This window comes from Geotrypetes seraphini, chromosome 2 (assembly GCF_902459505.1).
Source record: "Geotrypetes seraphini chromosome 2, aGeoSer1.1, whole genome shotgun sequence".
Taxonomy (NCBI): Eukaryota; Metazoa; Chordata; class Amphibia; order Gymnophiona; family Dermophiidae; genus Geotrypetes; species Geotrypetes seraphini.
Window position 1 is genome coordinate 25,879,095 of NC_047085.1, and position 20,860 is coordinate 25,899,954.

At 45.1% G+C, this 20,860-nt stretch overlaps 1 protein-coding gene across 1 annotated transcript in view; it reads left to right on the forward strand.

Annotated features, from left to right (window-relative positions):
- The first annotated feature begins 7,756 nt into the window (after nt 1-7,756).
- FAM135B (family with sequence similarity 135 member B) overlaps nt 7,757-20,860 on the forward strand; it is a 412,048-nt gene continuing 398,944 nt past the window's right edge. Inside the window, exons 1-3 of the mRNA XM_033934533.1 lie at nt 7,757-7,873; nt 19,440-19,489; nt 19,659-19,744. The gene's annotated coding sequence lies outside the window, so the exon portion shown is untranslated. The remainder of the gene's footprint in view (nt 7,874-19,439; nt 19,490-19,658; nt 19,745-20,860) is intronic.

The following is a 20,860-nucleotide window of genomic DNA, read 5'->3' on the forward strand; positions in this document are numbered from 1 at the left end:
AACCTGCTGCCACCCCAGTTTCAATCAAACAGTATCATATCCCTAAACGGGCTTTGACCTCTATCATTGTTCATTTGGATCGCCTTGCCCGAGATGGCTTTATCCGTCCCTGTACATCCCCTTGGAACACTCCCCTCCTCCCGGTTCTCAAACCTGGAGATCCCCCTGACTACCGCCCTGTCCAGGATCTTCGTGCAGTTAACTCTCGCACCACTGATATCCACCCTCTGGTTCCCAACCCCTATACCCTCCTGTCCCATATCCCACCCTCTGCCACTGTCTTCACGGTCTTGGACCTTAAGGATGCCTTTTTCTGTTGCCGACTGGCCCCGGTCAGTCAACCCATTTTCGCCTTTGAGCGACCGGACCCTGACCCTTCCCGATCCCCTACCCAGGCAACCTGGACCAGATTACCCCAGGGCTTCAAAAACAGCCCAACCCTGTTCAGTACGGCATTAGCCCAAGACCTCAGCTCCTTTTCCCTTCCACCCCCTGCCTGCCTTCTCCAGTACATTGATGATCTCCTCCTCTGTTGCCCTGACCTCTCTTCAGCGCACACACACACCCTTTCCCTGCTCCTCCACCTATACGACTGTGGATATCGGGTCAGCCTCAAGAAGGCTCAGTTTTCTCTGCCCTCAGTCACCTACCTCGGCTTCACCATTTCACAGGGCCAGCGTTCCCTACCACCTGATCGGGCTGAGGCACTGTGTTCTCTGCCCACCCCGACTGACCGTAAATCTCTCCGCACCTTCCTCGGCATAGCTGGGTACTGTCGTCTTTGGATACCTGACTTTGCCACTCTGGCTAAACCCCTTTACGAGGCTACCAAAGGGCCTGATCGCTCACCTTTCCTTTGGACCTCCGCCCAACAAAAGGCCCATGACTCCCTGCGCTCTGCACTTCTGTCGGCCCCTGCTCTGGGCCTCCCCGATCCTGAGAAACCTTTCCACTTATACTGTCATGAACGGTCCGGAATTGCCTCAGGAGTCCTTCTGCAAACCCTCGGTTCTTGGAAACGCCCTGCTGCCTATCTCTCCCGGCAACTTGACCCTGTCGCCTCTGGTTGGCCCCCTTGCCTCCGGGCCGTAGCCGCTGCCGCTGACTTAGTAGCCCATGCCTCTAAGTTTACCTTTGGTCAGCACTTGACAGTTCATGTCCCGCATGATGTCCTCTCCCTCCTGGACTATCGGGCCCACCTCTGGTTATCAAATGAGCGTCTCCTGAAATATACTGCGCTCTTCTCTGAGAACCCCACCCTTTCCCTCGTCCTTGTGAGCCCCCTTGATCCCTCCACCCTGCTTCCTGTACTCCTTTCCACCGCAGCCCCCTCTTCCTTGTCACTCCTCTCCACTGCAGCCCCCTCTTCCTTGTCACATGATTGTCTTCATGCTATCGATTCTGTCTACTCTTCCCGCCCTGATCTTTCTGATCGCCCACTGTCCAACCCGGACTATATCCTTTTCACAGATGGCTCCTCCTTCTTGGACGAGTCCGGGACTCGTCGCTCCGGATATGCGGTGACCACTACAGATATAGTTATCCTTTCGGGTTCCCTAACTCCTGCCCCCTCAGCCCAGGCAGCCGAACTTGTGGCCCTCACAGCTGCCCTCCGATACTGTGCTAACTCTACCTGCAACCTCTACACTGACTCTAAATATGCCTTTCTAGCTGTTCATGCCCACGCTGCCCTCTGGCGCCAGCGTTCCTTCCTCACCTCCTCTGGATCCCCTATCCAACACCACCAACTCATCCTGGACCTTTTGGATGCTATCTTGTTACCCTCCAAAGTTTCTATCATGCACTGCCGGGCCCACCGTCGCCTCCGTGATTTCATCGGCCGCGGTAATGCCTTGGCTGACCGCTCGGCTCGCCAGGCGGCCCTCCAAGGTCCGCCCACACCCCCTCTTCTGTTATCCCTTTCCTCCCCTCAACCTTTCCTTCATTCCCTTTCCCCCCAGTACACTGACCCCGAGCGCAAGTGGGCCGTGCAGCAATCTGGCCATTGCACCCTCCCATCTGGATGGATTACTATACCTTCCTCTCATACATCCACCCCCCTCCTGTACGTCCCTCAACTCCTGGCCCTCACTGTTGTCCAACGTGCACACGATTTTTCTCATGCCGGTAACCCAGCTCTCCGCACTCTTCTCCGACAGAATTTCTATATCCCGAATCTCTCTCAACTCATCTCCCATGTCCTGCTCCGCTGTGTCATTTGCCTCCGACACAACCCCTCTTCTGTCAGGTCCCCCGTTCCTGGTCACCAGCCTATCGGTTCACACCCCATGCAAGTCCTCTCTACTGATTTTACCCACTTGCCCCCCTCCCATGGGTTCCGTTACCTCCTGGTTTTCATTGATTCCCACACTGGGTGGCCAGAGGCCTACCCAGTGCGCACAGAGAAAAGTAGGGAAATAGTAAAGGCTTTACTCCATGACATCATCCCTCGCTATGGCCTGCCCCTAGTGATTGGCAGCGATAATGGCCCCGCCTACATATCACAAGTCACACAAGCTGTCTCTCGGGCTCTGCAAATCACCTGGAAATTACATGCGGCCTATCACCCCCAGAGCTCTGGCCAAGTTGAACGCATCAACAGAACTATTAAAACCCTCCTCGGAAAAGCGGCAGAGGAAAGCCGCCTGCCATGGCCCAAACTGATTCCTTCTGTTCTATTTCGCATCCGCTGTACCCCAGGTAAACGCAATCGGTTGTCCCCATTTGAGCTCATGTATGGCCGACCTCCTCCGATAGTCAGCCCAGACCCTGAGTCTCTTGAACAGATAGGGAACGCTATCACAGACGCAGAGATAAAGCAGCTAGGAAAGACCATTATGAAATTACAGAACTGGGTCATTTCTAGAGCCCCGCTACCAATTACAACCCCTGTTCACCTCTACAAACCTGGGGATCAAGTGTGGCTAAAAGTATGGAAGAAAGAACCGCTGAAACCCCTTTGGACAGGGCCTTTCACTGTCTTACTTGCTTCTCCCACAGCTGTCAAATTGTCCCGTCACGAGTCTTGGATTCACTACAGCCGTGTGAAGCCCGCTGCTGAGTATATTTGTGAAAAAGGGCCTACTGACCTTCAACTGAAAATCACACGGCTGCCCCACACTCTGGAAGAGTAATCACGCACGTCTGATCCAGAGATCTGTCAAGATATTTAAAATGAACTCTGTTGTGTATATACTGCTTGTGATTTGCGTCTTGCCAACATTGTCCATGTCCCCTACCCCTCCCACGCCTGGGTGTGCCCCTTGTGTGGCACTAGTGGACAATGGGGGCAAAACGGAAAATGTTATTAGATTTCAAACTAATTATGAGTGTAAGGGTCAACTAGTGACCCCTGTATGTATATATAACAAGGTTGAATATTCTATATGTAATAATGGAGACTCACAGATCTGTTTTGACCCCAAAGCAACTAATAGGGATACTTGGATAGAGGTCAGGTCAGTCTGGGATCAGGGCCCCCTGATTCAACAAACCCTGGTCACTAATCCCTATGTCCCGGCCTCAGTCCTCTTTGATGCTTGCCATGCCATGGACCAAAACCCCACCTTCCTTGGACGTTGTGGTGCCCTGGCATGGAGGAGGGAATATATGCACAATGATAAATACATGTGCCTGGCGGGACAGAAGCCGTCCCACTGTGAAGGGTCTTCCGAACACTACTACTGTAACTACTGGAGATGTGTATCCTGGGCTACTTGGGGTATGACCCGACTGCCTACCACCCGAGCCATATTATCTAAAGGGGTGACTACCTCTGACTGTGGCCTCCAGAACTGTAATCCACTTAACTTCACTATCCTACAGCCGTTTAAATGGAACCTCGATGATAGCCTCCGGAAAGCTCGCTATCTTGTGGGCCTACAGATATACGGTAAGGGCACAGACCCTGGTACTGTCTTACACATCAAACTCGTTGAGAGACACCGGATCCCTGAACAACACAGCATTGTGTTTCCTGACTTTTATGAACATATGAAACTAGACCAACAAGACTTTGTGCCCTCTGCCACCACCCGCAACCTTTTCATACAGTTCGCTGAAGCCATAGGAGCCACCTTAAATCTGACAAACTGTTATGTCTGCGGGGGCACAAATATGGGAGAGAAATGGCCATGGGAGGCTAAACAGGTTTCCATGCTCCGGCTGGCCAGCCTCCCGTCTTTCAACTACACCCCCAACTTACAGCGGGCACCCAGCTGGCCCCTGAAAAACTCCATTCTGGCAAAACACTGCATACAGCGTCTCGGACCATCCTTTACCACTCGTGTTGGACACCTGCAGTGCCAATCCTTATGGACTAAAAACAGCACCTCTCAGCCCGGTTGGACTTATTGGACCGGAGATCCTAAGTTAAAAATACCCAGACGATGGAATACTACTGGCAATGCTACCACATTAAATGTCTACCTCAACCTGCCTGCTTCTGCCCCTTGGGCTGCACCGGAAGGATACTACTGGATCTGTGGGAAAACGGCATACCCCACTCTACCCTCAAATTGGACTGGCACTTGTGTTCTGGGCACTATCAAACCAGCCTTCTTCCTCCTCCCGTTATCCGAAGGAGAACATCTGGCTGTCCCAGTATTCGATCAACGGGCCCGTCCTGAAAGAAGTTTGGAAATCGGTAAATGGGATGACACTTGGCCCCCGGAGCGCATCATTGCTGTCTACGGTCCTGCTACTTGGGCTGATGATGGTATGTTTGGGTACCGGACCCCAATCTACATGCTTAACCGCCTCATACGACTGCAGGCAGTTTTAGAAGTTATCACCAATGAAACAGCTAGGGCCCTGGGAGCCCTGGCCAAAGCGAACACTATGATGCGTACCGCCATCTATCAGAACCGACTGGCCTTAGACTATCTGTTGGCCGCTGAAGGAGGGGTATGTGGCAAATTCAATCTTTCCAACTGCTGTCTACAACTGGATGATGAAGGATTTGTGGTTGAAGAGGTCATAGATAAAATTACCAGATTAGCTCACGTTCCTGTCCAGACTTGGAAGGGTTTTTCTGCTGATATATTTGGACTTAACTCACTGACTGATTGGGCCTCCAAACCGGGACTCTTTAAAGCCCTCACCATAATTTTCCTGGTATTCTCTGTCATATTTTGTGTTCTTCCTTGCCTGTTACCATGTTTATTGAAAACCCTTAACCGTACTATTAGGACTACGATTGACAAAAGTACCACCGCCCTAGTCCTGGCCCTTTCCTCCTATCACCCAGTCCCCACCTCTGATACAGATGGCCCTGACCTCCCGTAACCCAGTTAGTCAGCTAGCCTACAGAAGAAAAGTTGGGAATGAAGGATCCCCAGCTAGCTGACATGGCTGGGTCACGGTGTAGATGAAGAAAACTCCATTTTAGATCAGTGGGTCATAATTAGTACAAAGAACAAGTTGTGACTCCATTTTACTGCTCTGAGAAATCACGTATGCATGCAGGCCTGTACTATGTATCTGTCTTAGTGTCTGGTACAGCCAGGAGGCAGAGGAATGTAGATGCTAGTTAGCCTAAGATGTGTAGATTATAGGATGGATTTATGGTTTTGTTTTTCTCTTTGCTCCTACCTTTTGGTCAGAACTGGTCAAACTGGTTCGGACTGGTTAGGACACTATATAATCTTTGTGTTTGAAATTCTCAGGGTCTTCTGTTTATGCAGCTAGTTCTGCTCAGAAGTCCAGCATATATGCTTGTATAATAAAAGCCTTTTTAAATCTCTTCAGTCTTTGGCTCAAGTCTCTGCAATACTAACGGAGGGCCTTATCCTAAAAGGTACCTTCAAATATAAAGTGATACTACACTTAGAGGAGCAAAATCAAAACATACGTCCAGTTTAGGCGTATGGTGCTAGATGCCTAAAGTCAGCAGTTGGAAAATGCCCATTTTTGAAAATTACATCCAGATTTTTTTTCTCTCAATGTTTACATTTTGTCCAGGATGTCTAGTAAAACATTCGATTATCCCTGCAGGATGACTAAGTCTAGGTTGGTCCCCATCCCGCTCACATACTACCCTAACCACTTCTCCAGATATACCTCTTTCAGCTCTGGGCGCACAGAGACATTGAGGCATAAAAAGTCCCGTGGCACGTCCAGAAACTTGGTTTGATTATCAGCACTTGGAAAACCTGTCTTTTAGGTCATCCAAGTGCCGACTTGGGTGTTTTTTGTTTTTTTTAGATGTGTTTAAGTTTTGATCTTGAATCCCTTGGGGCGGACATCACTCACATGTGAGAATATTATGCCATTGTGTCCTCGGAGAATCTATGAGCCTAACTGGGAGTCACATCCATGGCTTATTCATGCTTCATCCACATGTATGCCCCACTTGCAGTTAGGTGCTATGACACTAAGATGCAACCATATAGAATAGCACCTATTGCGCATAGGTGTTAAACTGTCAAATTCATGGCGCCTTTGATGTGCGTAAGTGGTGCCGACCAGGCTCCACTTTATAGAATTGCCCTACAATTGTTTTTTGTTGGGTTTTTTTTTTTGTTTGTTTTTATTTCTGTTTTTAGGAGTGGTTGCTGCTGGGACATCTGCTGTATCTATCTCTTTGTTGTTATTCTGCCTACTTTTATACACCTCCAAAATAAATTCTGTTTCTATCATCTATTTAATGTATTAGAGCTTGCCAGCTGCTGTGAGGCTTTCTAATTCAGGTTAAATTGACTTCCAGAATTCCTGCAGTCAAATGAGTGTTAAAAAGCAGCCTTTAGAGTTAAGTGATTAAGCTAATTGCAGCCAAAACATTAATCTGTGCAATGAAAGACACATAATAAAAACAAGCAATGAATTTGCAAAATGAGTTATCATTTGCTCCAGTTAAGTGATCCATGTGTTGATCTGTATTAGAACCAGCCATTAGGGTATGTTTTATTTAAGGCTTGATGTTCACTGGCCCCAATAAACTAAGGTGACCTTTTTAATATGTTCTCTGCATATTATTTTTGGCATTTATATTCCTCTGTACTCACTGGTCTGAGTGAATGGGCTTTTTAGCCCACAGGAACCACAAACCAGAAGACTTCATTACCACCCAGTCTATCTGACTACTTTGACTGGAGATAGCAGGAATAGGAAAGCAGCTCATTCTCTCCACCAGTCTGCTTCCAAATGGCCGTTTTGACATACAAGTGTGGTTCAAAATGTAAGGTGGCATAACTGCCATTACATATGTACCAGCAAGGAAAAAGAATAAAGATAAGCCATTTCCTGTTCTTGAGTTGGAATCTACGGGGAGAGATGCAGGCATCCATGGATAGAATTGCCAATTCTATATTAATGCATACACCCTGTGTATGGTCTGCCCATGCCCTGTCCAATATACTGCTCCATACAGGTTGTCACAGGGCTGCCCCTGTTCCTAGTTAGGAAACCTTTCCCAAAGAGGAAGGTAAAGTTAAAAACATTAAAAGTATTTCTAAACCTGCTAATTTAACTCCCAAAGCAGCCCCTAGGAATATTCAAAAGCCAAGCCTTCCCATAGTTAAACCTCCTCAAGCCATGCCTAAAGCAACCATCACTGGTTTAGCTTTCCCTAAGCCAGCTGTAAGGAAACAGCTGGGAAGACTACATGTCCCAGCAGCCACATGACCAGGGAAGGGGAAAAGCAGGGATGGAATACAAGCCACACCCAATCAGGCTGATACTGGTTCAGGCCAGATTAGAAGGCTTCAGAGGGCCTGCTACTCTAACATACCTGCAGTAAGGGCTAATCAGCACACTGCAGTGAAAGAAAAGGGAGTAACTTTCACACAGAAACGGTTCCAGCTCTACCCAAAGCCATACAGCAACACACTACAGCCTATGAAAGCAGCAATCCTTACTATGGCAGAAAACTAAGGTAGAAGTTTGTGAGGAAGGGGATAAGGCTAATGCTGCTTTTGAAATGGCTGCTAGTGAAAGTTCCTGTTATATGGAAATAGAAGGAACTGATTTGCCTAGCTTAGAAGGCATGGGAATAAGCTGAAAGCCATTGTTAAAGGGGGGTTATATGAAAAGAACTGGTGCACAAGATTATTGTGGAAAAAGTGAAGTTTTGTTTGAACTTTAAAGCATAAGCCACAGGCAGCCATTTTGTTGGGATCTAGGGAGGGAATCTTTCCAAGCTGATCCATAGAGGGAAAATTATTTGGAGAGGATCCCTCCCTTGGGGCATTAAGCCTGGCATAAGAAAAGCTTTCATTTTGTTGAAATAAGGCTTTTATATTCTGGCATATATTTTAGGCTTGGACATCAATTGTTTGGTTTGGTTTGTGAATGCTGGACTTAAGCATACCTGAGAATTTATTTGACACTTGTGCTGGTGAAACAATAAACAGGACCCAAGAAAATTGTACCTAAGGTTTTGAACTCTTTATTAAGGCAGTACCAAGCTACCAAAACAACCTTGCAAACCACTCTGCCGAGGTTTGTGTGCACTGGGTTAGGCCACTTGCTGAGCCCAGCTTGGCCGCACCCAGTCACAATATGTCTGTTGGCAAAATATGCTCTATCACAGTGTCTCGCAAACTTTGTGAAGCCGCAGCACACTAAACGTTGTGGTCACCGCTCAAGGCATCTGTAAATGGGTGGATGTCAACGCGATGATGTCACGTGCATATGTGACATCACATCGATATCTGCACATCTAGACGAGGCCTTGAGCATCTGGGGGAGGGAAGGGGGTGGCTAGATGTGAAGAAGCGCAGAGAGGCATTAGTGCCAACTGACTGCCTGTAGGATGTGCCTCTCGCCGCAAGAGGCACGTCCTGTAGGCGGTCAGCCAGCGCAGGTGCCTCTCCTCCTCCCAGACATCTCATGGCACACCTGAAATCTCGGGCGGCACACTAGTGTGCCATGGCACACAGTTTGCAATACACTGCACTAGCAAATCATTGTGCATACTTTTCTGCTAGTCAGCATTCTGTAACAGGCCATCTTTGTGTTTTCCTGCCACTTAAAACTAGGCAACATTTATAATAGCGTCTCAGATTAGTTTTTATAACATTGGCTTCAAAGAGGCATCTTGTTGTAAAATCTGATCCAATGAAGACAATTTCCAAAAATTAAAATTACTCACCTGTTGTAGGTGTTCTCCAAGGATAACAGGACAGATGGGTGAAGTCACTGATTGAGCCCACAGTGTGTGTGGGTCTGCACTTTGTCCCTGCAGTGGTTATCTGGTCACTTTGGATAACTTCTGGGCACTTATACCTGTATTTAGATCGCCTAAGTCACAACGCATAAGTTCCGGAGATGGATTTGCATGCACTATCTCCTTGAGATGCAAATCTATCTCATGCATATTTATTGTGGATATTCTGAAAACCTGCTCTGGCTCTCGAGGACCGGAATTGCTTACCCCTAGTCTAGGCAGTCTCATTAAACTTTTGATTATCCCTGCACGACAACTAAGTCTAAGTCAGCCTACATCCCACCCACCTCCCGCCCTAACCACTTCTCCAAAAATGCCTCTTTGAGCTCTGGGTGCACAGCAACATTCAGAGGCCTAGAAAGTCTCTGGATATGTCTAAAAACCTGTTTTGGTTATCTAATCTTCTATTTCTGCATTGCTCATACCTAGGCAGGCTCAAGGCGACTTATGGAGTAGGGGGGAGGAGGGGAGAAAGAAGAGGTGGGTAGGGAGAGGGGTGGAGGGGGAGGAGAGGATACAGGTGATTGTCAAATAGATGGGTTTTCAGTTTCTTCCGGAATATGGTGTAGTTAGGTTCTGTTCTGGTCATTTCTATAAGGTCATTCCAAGTTTTTACTCCTAGAAAGGTGAACATGGAGTGGAAAACATGTTTGTATTAAAGATTTTTTGTGGAAGGGAGATTTAGAAATATTCTGTTGAGGGTTCTTCGATAAGTACACCATGCCTTGGACGACCTATCTAAAAACTGCAATATCGTTTTGTATAAGGGGGGGGATATATTTCATTCTTGTAAATAAAACACATTATTGTCAACAGTATGTAGTTAAGCCTTATGGATTATGAGTAAAGGAGTCCAGAACTCAGATCAGCTCAATAAAGCCATGCTTACATTTTCAGAGTGCTTTATAAAAATTATTATTTGCATGATTTGTCCAACACTATCCAGTAGAGATCAGTATGATTGTTTACGCATACATAATTACAGTCTAGAATACACTTCCCCCCTCCCTAATTTGCGGTTTTGACTATTCGCAATTTTTTACCTGCCCCCCCCCCTAGAGAATTGCTCGGAGGCAGCCGCATCGACCAGAACCGGCCCCAGGACTTGGATTGGGGCGATCGGAGGAGGGGGTGATCGGAGGCAACTTCATGCACGGACCTTACCTGGTGGTCCAGTGGTGGTGTGTGGCAGGAACGATCTTCCTATACTTCTGCCCCGTGCATAGCCATGCTCCTAGTTCCCTTGGTCTCACGAGACTACAGTGGAAACTCCCGTTGTAGTCTCGTGAGACCACAGGAATTCGCAGCACAGCTCTGCACAGGGCAGGAGTGTAGGAAGATCACTCCTACCCCATGTTACCACTAGACCACCAGGTAAGGTCTGGGGGTGGCTCAGAGTCGGCCCAAAAGCTAATTGAAAATTTTCTTTATTCACGGGATGGCTCTGCCCCTACCCCCTGCAACTACAGAGGGAGGAGTGTGCTATAATTTACATGCATTCTTTAAGCAACTTAGGCACAAGTGTTTACACCAGCTCTATGGTCAGTGTAAGTGGTTAGCCCTACTACAATAGTATTCTACTAGTTGTTTAGCCCGTTACATTAACGGGTGCTAGCAGCTCTTCTCCCTTACTTTTACCTCCTCCCTTACTTTTACCATCCCTGTCCAGCAGCACCCCCTCCCATTCCCTGCTCCCCCTATATAGCAGTAGCCCTTCTCCTTTTATCTCCCCCTGTTCAGCATCACCCCATTTCCAGCTCCCCATATCCAGCAGTAGCTCTTCTCCTTTGCAGGAGCCCTTCTCCCTTCCTTTTACCTCCCCCCCCCCACTGTCTAGCAGCACCTCTTCCCTGCTTCCCTATCCAGCAGTAGGCCTCCCTTCCTGTTACCTCCCCCCCTGTCCAGAATCACCTCTTCCCTGCTCCTCCTGTACTGCAGCACCCCCTTACCTGCTCCCCCTGTCCAGTCCGGTGATCTCCAGCCATCAGGCTGGCTCCTGCAGGGAGTCTAGTTCCTGTCCGGTCCCCGCCAGGCATGCGAGCCTGCTCCGCCCCCTCCCAACCTGCCGGGAGTATTTGAATTAGACCCGATGGTTCCTGTTGAGGGAAGCACTCCTCACCGGACTCAGCGGTGAACTCCAGCCATCGGGCCGACATCCGCCTTGGTTTTTTTTTTTTTTTTTTAGTTGAAAGACGCGGCGGTGGCTCCTCTCATGATCCCCGCCTGCGTCGGAAGTCCGACGCAGGCGGGGATCGTGAGAGAAGCCACCGCCGCATCTTTCAAAGAATCGTAAGCCGCGCATGCGCACTTCCTATGTGTCGCCACAGCTCACGGAAAACCGGCACACACTTAGGAAGTGCGCATGCGCGGCTTACCATTTTATTATATTAGATAAAGAAAAGTAGACAACTACTCTAAAGCCACATATAAGTAAGTATGTGCTTAATTGTACTGTATATAGTGAACTTATGCAGAACACTGTAGCTAATTACAAAATCTCTCTCCCTTTTTTCCTCAAGTCATGAATGTGCCTAAATATGAACTCGGTCTATTAGTCAAATTGAACAGTGCATGCTAGAACAAACATTGATGGTCTAAATAATCCTTTCAAAATAATGCAGTTAGTTAGGTGCTTGACTTGTGGTTTGAGTCCTAGCGACTTGATGAATTACAGATCCAAAAAGAAAATCGGTTTTGTGCTAGTCTGGTAAGGTTCTCCAGCATCATCCCCACGGTGGCTTTCAACGTTTCCAGCCATCTGGTGGCAGGTTGCTCTCTTCGCCTGGTTCCTTTGATCTCCCCAAACATGATGTCCTTCTCCAATGATCTTTCTCTTCTGACGGTATGATCAAAATAAGACAGTTGTAACTTTCATCATTTGGACTTCAACTGACATCGCCAGTTTGATCTCTTCCAGAATCAATTTTTTCTTCTGGTGGTCCATGGCAAGCATAAAATCCTTCTCCAGCACCAATGCATAAATGAGTCAATCTTCTTTCTGTCTTGTTTCTCTCCAGGTCCCATGCTTAAAAAGTGACATCATAGGGCAGGGGTGTCGAATGTCGGTCCTCGAGGGCCGCAATCCTGTTGGGTTTTCAGGATTTCCCCAATGAATATGCATGAGATCTATTAGCATACAATATAAGCAGTGCATGCAAATAGATCTCATGCATATTCATTGGGAAATTCCTGAAAACCCGAATGGATTCCGGCCCTCGAGGAAGGACTTTGACGCTCCTGTCATAGGGCAAGCCGACACTGATGCGTGCACGCTGCTTGCGTCGGAGAAATTTAAAAGGTACGGGGAATGAGAAGGGGCGTATTGCATGGTGGGGAAGGTGCCCCTGGCACCTCTCACCCTCACTATGCTACTGCTTCTGCTTTCTCCAAAAGTACTGGGCATTATATAGATTCTTTTGAGGCTCAAGTGAATAATTTGTATAAAAATTTATACAAATTGAAACAATTAAGGTCCGTTAGAGCTTACTTTTAACAACATTTTAAGTTTCTTAGTGCAGAGTTCAATTTTACCCCATTTGGATTATTGTAGTGTTCTGTATTTAGGTATTACAGTGAAATTAAGGAATAAACTACAATTGTCACAAAATATAGCAGCTCGAATGATTTTCAGACAGGGCAAGTTTAGCCAAGTGTCACTTCTATTTAGAGAACTACACTAGGTATCACTTCAATCTCGAATAATATTTAAAGCCTGTTGCTTTATTTTTAACTTTACGTTGCTATATGTACATATTACATTTTCGCTCAGCAAATTGTATTTCTATACTATTGCCTCCTGAGGTCTCTGATCTCTGTATTTCTTCTGAATATCTACTTATTGTATTTCACTGAATGTCCAGCACTCTTGATTGTAAACCGCCTAGAAGTCGCAAGATTGTGGCGGTATAGAAGAATAAAGTTATTATTATTATTATTATTAATAATATGTTTCATGGCTTAATTTTGTTAGGGGTTTTTTAGCTAATATCTTTTCCAACTAGAATTAGCTCCAGTTGTAGTTTACATAGATTGAATATAGTTGTGCCTTTCTTTAAAGGAAGTTAGTTTCAATAACACCTGCTATTCATGGACTGGTTACAATTATAACAACAAATATCAACTTCCAGTCTTACAGTTGTTTATGTTCATATATTGCTTGATGATCCTCAGAGGGCACCCAAGCCCATTTGGTTACTGTGAAACATATCACAATCGCCCGATCGTCATAGGATCGATATTACATATCTTTATCGTATTTTAGTTCCAAATGGCTTGAATGAAGAAATCGACTGGATGTCTATAGTATAAAGGGGCCTCACTAGTTGTAGTATCTAGTTTTTAAAATTGTATTACCTAGTTTTAAAACTATAAAATGGCTCTGAATATAAAAGCTCTGGACAACAAATGAAATTATTATTTGAACATTTTAGCTTTAAATGGATTGAGTGAAGAAGCAGTTATGATGTTCATAATATGAAGGGGCCTCGTAAGGTGCAACACTTAGTTTTAATTAACATCACTGAAGTATATGTTTAAGATGGTGGTGTGTTCTCGCTAGTTTGTTGAAAGATATTCACTCCCTCCTTGAAATCAGTTCCGGGTTCCATTTTGTTTAAAAACTGGAACTGACACAGACGCTAACCTTAACATGATATCTTATGGAGAGGAGCGACAGCTTTGAAGCGCGTTAGTAAGTAATGCTAAATAATTCTTAAATATATTTAAAATAAACGTTAAGTCCTGGTCAGAATGTTTGTAGAATAGTAAATAGTTTGTAGCCGCAAAACTGGATAACCAAATCTCCAACCTACTGTTAACCACCCCAGACTACAAGATGTTCAGAAAAGAAATAAAAACTATACTCTTCAAGAAATTCCTGAAACAGTCCTAACCACACCTACTCTTAACAACTCTTACTCTTAACAACACTTACTCTTAACAACTCTAGAAATGACAATTGATCGACTCTTTACAATTCTCTACAAATGATCTACTCTTTACAACGCTAGAAATGACTATTATTCTTCCATTGTAACCCCCATTACAACTCCTTCTTTACATCTTTTGTAACTCCCATCTTTTGTAACTCCCATCTTTTGTAATCCGCCTTGAACCGCAAGGTAATGGCGGAATAGAAATCTCTAATGTAATGTAATGTAATACAATGAAAATAAAAATGAAGGGATTCTCAGTGATTAATATTGATAATTTTTGTGTTTTAGTTATATGTGGGAGCCTCAATCCTGATGAAAATCATTTTGAAACATGTGCGTATCGGTAGAGGCGCTCCCAGGGATTCATTATATTAATCAAGATTAGTAAATTAAAATACGATAAAGATATATAAAAAAGATATGTAATATCAATCCTATAACGATCGGGTGATTGTAATATGTTTCACAGTAACCAAATGGGCTTCGGTGCCCTCTGAGGATCATCAAGAAATATATGAACATAAACAAGTGTAAGACTGGAAGTTGATGTTTGTTGTTTCTTTAAAGGAAGACACTACTACTACTACTCCTACTACTACTCCTACTACTAATTATTTCTATAGCGCCACCAGACATATGCAGCGCTATACAGTCACGAAGAAGATAGACCTGCTCAAATGTGCTTACAATCTAAACATACAACTATATCCTTCCTTTAAAGCAAGAAAATCTCCCCAGGACAGAGCACATGTTCACCCAAATGCACTACAGACGTCTTCCGGAACAGTGGCGTACCTAGGGTATGTGGCACCCGGGGCCCATCATTTTTTGACACCCCCCCCCCCATCTATATGAAAAATATGATTTTTAGTACCAATCTACATATCGCACCACAAGAGTGTACCTAGGAAAAGGCTGCATCTTAAACACTGCAGTGAGCACTAGAACACCAACACATACATTGTAAAACTAAACAAGCCAGATCCCGCACAGTCAATTGGTCCTGTAGTCAATGCCAACTGAAAACTATGTCTTTTTCATACACACAGAACAGAGATACACCCTCGCCCAAAATGGAATAATCACAAACTAAAAATAGAAATATGTAGACAAAAGTTAAACTGATCCGCCAAGAAACCAGACCCTGGATACAATGCAACACCACAAAAAACAGTAACACATGTCCTCTAATACAGTGCAAAATATAAAGACAATAGATGTAAATTTGAAAAAACTGATACATAACAATCACCACTTTATAAATTAACAAATAAAAATAAAACAAATAATGAGAAATAAAAAAATACCATTTTATTGGACTAATCCCTGTAAGCTCGGTCCCCATCCCCGCAAACCACCTGATTCCATCCACACAAGCCTTGAATTGTTTATATTAAAGTATAAAAAGAAACAATATTCTGTACAATTGTCAATTTATAAATCAGCGTCTTCTCCCCACTCTCTTCCCCATTTCCCTTCAGCATCCTCAGCCCACTCTCTCTCCACTTTCCTTCAGCGCACGCACATAAAAACAAGCAAGTAATTTTATATCATTTTCATTCTATTCATTCATAGAAATTAAAATCTAGATAATGCCAGTCACATAACAAAACATGATTTTACAAAAATAATTCCCTGCAGTCAAGCCTGCAAGGATTACTAGATGTCTTTCAGCAGCTCCCCTCACTCCCTCCCCCTTACCTTTGTGGCCAAGTCAAAATGATCTACCAACAATAAAATTTTAAAAACACAAAGCACGCTGTACGCATAGAAAATGTTAATTATCATTTATATTCCGCGGGTTTTCAAAGAGGTCAAGGCAGATGACTTTATGCAATGTCACCTCAGTAACAACTATACAAAAATAGACAAATATTCCCCCTCCCTTTTTACTAAACTGCGATAGCAGTTTTTAGCGTAGGGAGCTGCGCTGAATGCCCCACGCTGCTCTCGACGCTCATAGGCTCCCTGCGCTAAAAACTCTATTGCGGTTTAGTAAAAGGGGGCCATAGTGCAAAATATAGACAGCAGATATAAATTTTCAAAACGGACACATTATGATCACTAAGTTGAAAATAAAATCATTTTTCCTACTTTTTTGTCTGGTGATTTCATGAGTCTCTGGTCCTTCTTCTGGTCCTTCTTCTTTCTCTCTCCCCCTGGCTCCCCTCTTTATTTCTGCCTTTCTTTCTCTCTCCTCCTGGCCCCCCTCTTTATTTCTGCCTTTCTTTCTCTCTCCCCCCTGGCCCCCCTCTTTATTTCTGCCTTTCTTTCTCTCTTCCCCTGGCCTCCCTCTTTATTTCTCTCTCCCCCTGGCCCTCCTCTTTCTTTCTGCCTTTCTTTCTCTCCCCCTTGACCCCCCTCTTTATTTCTGCCTTTCTTTCTCTCTCCCCCTGGCCCTCCTCTTTCTTTCTGCCTTTTTTTCTCTCCCCCTTGACCCCCTCTTTATTTCTGCCTTTCTTTCTCTCCCCTTGGTCCCCCTCTTTCTTTCTGCCTTTCTTTCTCTCTCCCCCTGACCCCTCTTTATTTCTGCCTTTCTTTCTCTCTCTCCCTGCCCCCCCCTCTTTATTTTTTCCTTTCTTTCTCTCTCCCCCTAGCACGCACAAAGCCATCGGGCCAATTTCTCCACTTCCACGATTCTTTCCCTACCCTCACCCCCAAGCCAGCAGCCGATTTCTCCCTGCTCCTTCCCCGATGTCCTGATGTCCTGAACTTCATCGGGCAGCAGCAGCATTCACAATTCACTGCTGTTGCCCGCTTCAGGCCTTCCTCTCTGTCGGGTCCTGTCTTCATGAAAACAGGAAGTAGGCAGGACCCGGCAGAGAACAAGGCCTGAAGCCGGCAACAGCAGCGAATTGTAAATGCTGCTGCTGCCCGAAGAAGGTAATGGAGCACCGAGGCAGTCCGCTTCTCCCCCCTCCCAGCCGAACCCCCGCTGACCCTCCTATCTCCCCCCCCCGTGAACCTTTCCGACCTTCCCAGCGAGAGCAGCAAACCTCCTTCGCGGCTTTCTCCTCCCTCTGCCGCGTTACTGATGATGTCATCAGTGATGCGGCAGAGGGAGGATAAAGCCGACGCTACTGGAGGGAGGTTTGCTGCTTTCGCTGGGAGGGTCAGAAAGGTTCACTTGGGGGGGGAGAGATAGGATGGTCAGCGGGGTTTCGGCTGGGAGGGTGGAGAAGCGGTTTGCCTTGGTGCTCCAAGGCCTGGCGCCATTACCTTTTTCGGTAATGGCGCCAATGCTGCTTTCGCTGGGAGGGTAGGAGCGCGATAGGGACCGGGCCAGCTGTGCACCCCCCCCTAAGGCGGCACCTGGGACGGACCTCCCCCCCGCCCCCCTTGGTACGCTACTGCCCTGGGGAAACAGCCTGCAACAAGATCGCGCGATGCCAGCGATCTTTGCTTGCTTCGGCTGTTTCCTCCGCCCGGTCCCGCCCCTCCTCTGACGTCAGAGGAGGGGGCAGGACCGTGGCGGAGGAAACAGTCGAAGCAGGCAAAGATCTCTGGCATCGTGATCTTGCTGCAGGCTGTTTCCAGACGCGACACCCGGCGCAGGGGGGGGGAACTGGACCAGACCGGGAGCACCCCCTCAGGGCTTGGCACCCGGGGTGGACCGCCCCTCCGCCCCCCCTTGGTACGCCACTGTTCCGGAAGAGTGTAGGCCCCAGCAGATACCTGGTAGTAAGAGACTCACACCAAATTTTCAATAAAACAATGAACATGTATTGCTCAAAAATCCAGCTTTGAACTATTAAAAGCTTTACATATTATTTATTAAAGTGCATGTAACATTAAAAAATACTGGTATTAATTTAAAGTGCCTTTCGCCGATTAAAATCAGACTAAAATCCTTTTAAAAACATTTTTAAAATTCATTAAGATGTAATAAAGTGCTAATACTTTTAAAACTCCCCTTTTCTAGCAATTGTAGATTCTCAAGTATAACTTAACAGTAAATACTTTTCTTTACAGCTCAACCAACTCAAAATATCATCAAAAAGTTCAATTCAAACAAGTGAACTTATCAAATAAGTATTTCCCCTCCCTCCCCTTAGAAACATACCGTATTTCCCTGAAAATAAGACACTGTCATTATTTTTTGGCCCAAAAAACGCACTAAGTATTTTTTGGGAAACAATGCCCAATCACAAACCCAAGTACAATACAAAGCCCTGCACATATTTGTATTCCCCGCCCCCCCAGCATCTTTCTATACCCCCTGTAATCTGTAGTCAAGCAGATAAAAACTTAAGTTATTTTAAAATATAGCCTCTGAGCTTTATACACCAAAGCGTTGAAAAAAAAATACACCCATCCAACTAATGAAGAATTAAACAATCCCTTCTGCACTGGGGACATGGGGTCATAGCTACAACATGTACTACAACTAAAGTTTCATATTAAAAACCTATGACTGGGGTCTCGATTATCACAGCAATCAAGTTATAATCACTGCCAGCTCTCCCTCCCAGCCAAATCCTGCCGCAAGACCAACATATTACCTTCTTCCAAAAGGCAGAGTCGGCAACAATCTGTGCGGCTTTCTCCCGCTGGGGCATTCCATATGCTGCGTTGCTGATGACATCAGTGATGTGGCAGAGGAATGCCCCAGCGGGAGAAAGTTGCGAATATTGCTGCTGACGCTGCCGTTTGGAAGAAGGTAATATATGTTGGCCTTGCAGCGGGGTTCAGCTGGAAGGGTCAGGGGGGAGGGTGTGCGGCGGGTGGGGGGGAAGTGCTGCTGCCAGCGAATCCAGCACTTCATCTAGCTTATTTTGGGGGTAGATCTTTTTGGGGAAACATGGTAGATACATGATGGCTGATAAAGGCCAAATGGCCCATCCAGTCTTTCCATCTGCAGCATCCACTATCTCCTCCTCTCCCCATTGGCTAAGGCTCTTAACATTTGCATCTTCTCTTCCTATAGGCTAAGGCTCATCACACCTGCATTGTGATGTCATAGAACTTTAGTAACATAGGGCTCCTTTTACTAAGGTGCAATAGCGTTTTTAGCGCGTACTGAAGATTAGCGCGCGCAAACCCTGTGGTACACAGAAAATACTAATGCAAGCTATATGGAGGCGTTAGCGTCTAGCGTGTGTGGCATTGTAGTGCGCGATAAAACCACTAGCACACCTTAGTAAAAGGAGCCCATAGTAACAAGTAAAATAGAAACAAATGGTCCATCCAGTCTGCCCATCTGAAGTAACCATTATCTTTTCCTCTCTCTAAGAGAGGACTATCCCAGGCTTTCTTGAAATCGGTCTTCATTAATCAATGAGTGTTGTGTTATTAAAACAAGAATAAATTGCTTTACCCTGTTTTTTTTCTCCTTTCAGGTAAACCAGGTGCAAACCAAAGGAATTACCGTACTTCAACTTCAACACTGGTAAGTATAGCTTCTTTTGGAAAAATTGAGTGCAGAGTCTTTTCTTAAAAATGTTGTCCTTCAAACATTTAATTTAAAAATAGAAATGTAAGTGTGAACACTAAAATAATGAATAGTAAAAAAAAAAAAAAAACCCCACACCAGAAAATCTTTTCTCTTCTTTCTGCAGGCCCACTCTGCAGTGCTTCACCTGCTGAAATCCAAGGATGGGAATACTGGACCAGGACCAAACTCCAGGAACAATTTCTCCTCCATGTATGTATCAGCAATTGTTTCCACCTACTATCTTAAATAACATAAAAGGAATAAAACCCTTTCTCTCATCTCCCCCCTCCCCCTTACAAAAGCAAAGCACGATTTCTAGCACCAGCCACAGTGGTAACAGCTCCTACGCTCACAGGAATTCTATGAGCGTTGGAGCTGTTACCAACATGGATGGCGCTAAAAACCACATTACGCTTTTGTATAAGGGGGTTTAGTGTTGTGTGAGCTCAGTTACCTCCTTCAGCAAGAACCTTGGTGCCATTAACCATTTTCCCCCAGAAAATAAAATTTTAATTAAAAAGTTGCCCTATCTTGTGCCTTTCCCCATTCTTGCAACCGCATTCTATTATTGCAGACAATCTCTCTCATACATAGAATGTTTCCACTCAGCATAGCTTAGATTAGCCCAGTGGTCTCAAACTCCAACCCTTTGCAGGGCCACATTTTGGATTTGTAGGAATTTGGAGGGCCTCAGAAAAAAATAGTTAATGTCTTATCAAAGAAATGACTCTTTTTATAGTTTATAAATCTTTCCTTTTGGCTAAGTCTTAATAATAATAATAATAATAATATTGTCATTTATAGCTAAAGAGACATATGATCAAGAAACAGTTTTATTTTACTTTTGTGATTATTATAGAAATACCAAGGGCCTCAAAATAGTACCTGACGGGCTGCATATGGCCCCCCCCAGGCCGTGAGTTTGAGACCACTGCCTTAGCCCTTCTCAAAGCTCACACTGTTAAAAGATTTTATCACTCATCTAGTGTTTCAGCTCAACTAACTACTCGCTGAACTAGACAACCTTAATAAAAAGGGAGACAATTTTTTTTTTTTTAGAAATCTTTTCAGAATAATTTGTCAATTCACTTTTAAACTCTATGGAAACCTCATGCCTTTTTATTATCTAATTTTCCTTTCTAACTTCTCTGAAAAAAAAAAACAACTTACCAAAATAAGTTCAGTAGAATATTTTAAAATTACAGATCCCAGCTTCCACTGTAGTCTACAATCCCATACTTACTCAGATAATCCTTCTCAGGTCCTTAAAGGAAAAACATGTTCCCTTTAACCACATTCAATTTTCTCTAATCAGTCTCCTAAAAC